This window comes from Somniosus microcephalus, chromosome 4 (assembly GCF_052327205.1).
Source record: "Somniosus microcephalus isolate GS21.2 chromosome 4, FLI_Smic_1.0, whole genome shotgun sequence".
Classification (NCBI taxonomy): Eukaryota; Metazoa; Chordata; class Chondrichthyes; order Squaliformes; family Somniosidae; genus Somniosus; species Somniosus microcephalus.
Window position 1 is genome coordinate 30,423,830 of NC_140990.1, and position 3,835 is coordinate 30,427,664.

Genomic DNA, 3,835 nt, shown 5'->3' on the forward strand with positions numbered 1-3,835 from the left:
CCCACAACCCCGAGACCGGAGAAGCAGTGGACCTGTGCGGGAGCAGCCCGAGGTGGCGGAGGTTAAAAGGGAGCAACCAGAGGCACCGAGGCCCACAGCCCCGAGACCGGAGAAGCAGCGGACCTGTGCGGGAGCAGCCCGAGGCGGCGGAGGTTAAAAGGGAGCAACCAGAGGCATACCAATCCAGGTTCCGGGAGAGAGGTAAAACGTAATCCAAGTGTGACGTCAGCAGGAAGCAGGTAAGTGATTGGTTGGTGAGTATTTCTCTCTTTTCAATACAAGCTTGAATTCTGTGGTGTTAAATTTCTAGGGTCTCTGTGTTGTAGTGGGGACAGTTGGTAAATAAAGCGCCCTAGAGTATACCTGTAACTGGGGTGTTGAATAAATTTTTTAATTAATTAAAGGAGTAAGTCATGGCAGGAGAGCTCAGACCCGTGTTCTGCTCCTCTTGCTCCATGTGGGAAGTCAGGGATGCTGCCAGTGTCCCTGATGACCATGTGTGCGGGAAATGCATCCAGCTGCAGCTACTTGTAGACCGCATTGCGGCGCTCGAGCTGCGGGTAGATGAGTTTTGGAGCATGCGCGATGCTGAGAGGGTCGTGGATAGCACGTTTAGTGAGTTGTTCATGCCGCAGAGTAGGGCTGCACAGGCAGAAAGAAATTGGGTGACCATCAGGCGGAGCAACAGAGGCAGGCAGGAAGTGCAGGGAACCCCTGCGGACATCCCCCTTTCAAACAGGTATACCAAGTTGGATACTGTTGAGGGGGATGACTCACCAGGGGAAGGCAGCAGCAGCCAGCTTCCTGGCACCAGGGACGCTTCTGCTGCTCAGAAAGGGAGGAAAAAGAGTGGGAGAGCAATAGTGGTAGGGGATTCTATCGTAAGGGGAACAGATAGGCATTTCTGTGGCCGCAAACGTGACTCCAGGATGGTTTGTTGCCTCCCTGGAGCCAGGGTCATGGATGTCACTGAGCGGCTACAGGGCATTCTTAAGGGGGAGGGTGAGCAGGCAGAGGTCGTGGTCCACATTGGGACCAACGACATAGGTAGGAAGGGGGATGAGGTCCTGCATCAAGAATTTAGGGAGCTAGGTAACAGATTAAAGAGCAGGACCTCAAAGGTTGTAATCTCTGGATTACTCCCAGTGCCACGTGCTAGTGAGTATAGGAATAGGAGGATAGAGCAGATGAATGCGTGGCTAAAGAGTTGGTGTAGGGGGGAGGGTTTTACTTTCCTGGATCACTGGGCCTGCTTCTGGGAAAGGTGGGACTTATACAAGTTGGACGGGTTGCACCTGAACCAGAGCGGGACAAATATCCTTGCGGGGAGGTTTGCTAGCACTGTTGGGGGGGGTTTAAACTAACTTGGCAGGGGGATGGGATACAGAGGGGAGCTGAAATAGGGGGTGATGTGCTGCCAATTATAGAGAAAAAAACAAGTCAGCTTGGTAGACAGGGCAAATATATAAGGGCAAGGCTGGATGGCATCTATTTTAATGCAAGGAGTCTTGCAAATAAGGTGGATGAACTGAAGGTGTTGATAAACACATGGGAGTATGATATTGTTGCTATCATGGTGACATGGTTGAGGGAGGGGCAAGACTGGCAGCTCAATATTCCGGGGTACAGAATCTTCAGGCGAGACAGAGGGGGAGGTATAAGAGGAGGGGGTGTCGCAATATTAATTAAGGAGTCAATTACTGCAGTAAGGAGGGATGATATATTAGCAGGTTCCTCTAATGAGGCCATATGGGTGGAGCTTAAAAACAAAAAGGGGGCAAGCACTTTGCGGGGAGTGTACTATAGGCCTCCAAACAGTCAGGGGGAGATAGAGGAACAGATATGTAGGCAAATCTCAGAGAAATGTGCAAATAATAGGGTAATAATAATGGGGGATTTCAACTTCCCCAATATTAACTGGGATAGTCAGAGTGTGAAAGGCTCAGAGGGTGTAGAATTCTTAAAGTGCATCCAGGAGAACTTTTTGAGCCAGCATGTAGAAAGTCCTACAAGAGAGGGGGCGGTACTGGACCTAATTCTAGGGAATGTGGCCGGCCAAGTGGAAAAAGTGCTAGTAGGTGAGCACTTTGGTGACAGTGACCATAATATGGTGAGATTTAAGGTGGTCATGGGAAAGGACAGGGATGGGGCAGAAATAAAGGTTCTAAATTGGGGGAAGGCCGATTTTAATAGGATAAGGCGGGATCTGGCCAAAATGGACAGGGATCAGCTACTTGTAGGAAAATCCGCATCGGAGCAGTGGGAGGCTTTCAGAAGGGAGATTGAGATCATACAATGGCAACATGTTCCCGTAAAGGTCAAGGGTGGTTCCAAAAACCACAGGGAACCTTGGATGTCAGGGGACATACGAGAATCAATTAGGAAAAAAAGGAGGGCTTTTGGCAGATACAAAAGGCTAAAGACGGAGGAAGCCCTAGAGGAGTACAAAAAGTGCAGGGGGATACTTAAAAAAGAAATTAGGAGATCAAGGAGGGGCCATGAAATAACACTGGCGAGCAAAATAAAGGAAAATCCTAAGATGTTTTATAAGTATATTAAGGGTAAGAGGATAACTAGGGAAAAAATAGGGCCCATTAGGGACAAAAGTGGCAATCTGTGTGTGGAGCCGGAAGATGTAGGAGGGGTTCTAAATGAATTTTTTGCATCTGTTTTCACTATGGAGAAGGACGATGTAGACATAGAAAGGGCGGGGGGACTGTGATATGCTGGAACATATTAACATCGAGAGGGAGGAGGTATTGGCGGTTTTAGCTGGCCTAAAAATGGATAAATCCCCAGGCCCGGACGAAATGTATCCCAGGCTGCTGTGTGAGTCAAAGGAAGAGATTGCGGGGGCTCTAACACATATATTCAGGACCTCTCTGGCCACAGGGGACGTGCCAGAGGACTGGAGAACTGCTAATGTAGTACCATTATTCAAGAAGGGAAGTAGGGAAAAACCGGGGAACTACAGGCCAGTGAGCCTAACATCAGTGGTAGGAAAATTATTGGAAAAAATTCTGAGGGACAAAATTTGTCTCCACTTGGAGAGGCAAGGATTAATCAAGGATAGTCAACATGGCTTTGTCAAGGGAAGATCATGTCTGACTAATTTGATTGAATTTTTTGAGGGGGTGACTAGGTGTGTGGATGAGGGTAACGCAGTGGACGTGGTATACATGGATTTCAGTAAGGCCTTTGATAAAGTCCTGCACAGGAGACTGGTCAAGAAGGTAAGAGCCCATGGAATCCAGGGTGCCTTGGCACATTGGATACAAAACTGGCTTAGTGGCAGAAGGCAGGGGGTGATGGTCGAAGGTTGTTTTTGTGACTGGAAGCCTGTGGCCAGTGGGGTACCACAGGGATCGGTGCTGGGTCCCTTGCTGTTTGTGGTCTACATTAATGACTTGGATATGAATGTAAAAGGTATGATCAGTAAGTTCGCGGATGATACAAAAATTGGTAGGGTGGTAAATAGCGAGGAGGGTAGCCTCAGTCTGCAGGACGATATAGATGGGTTGGTCAGATGGGCGGAACAGTGGCAAATGGAATTTAACCCGGAAAAGTGCGAGGTGATGCACTTTGGGGGGACTAACATGGCAAGGGAATACACAATGAATGGTAAGACCCTAGGCAAGACAGAGGGTCAGAGGGATTTGGGTGTGCAAGTACACAGATCCATGAAGGCAGCGGAACAGGTGGATAAGGTGGTAAAAAAGGCATATGGGATACTTGCCTTCATTAGCCAAGGCATAGAATATAAGAGCAATGAGGTTATGATGGAGCTGTATAAAACACTGGTTAGGCCACAGCTGGAATACTGTGTGCAGTTCTG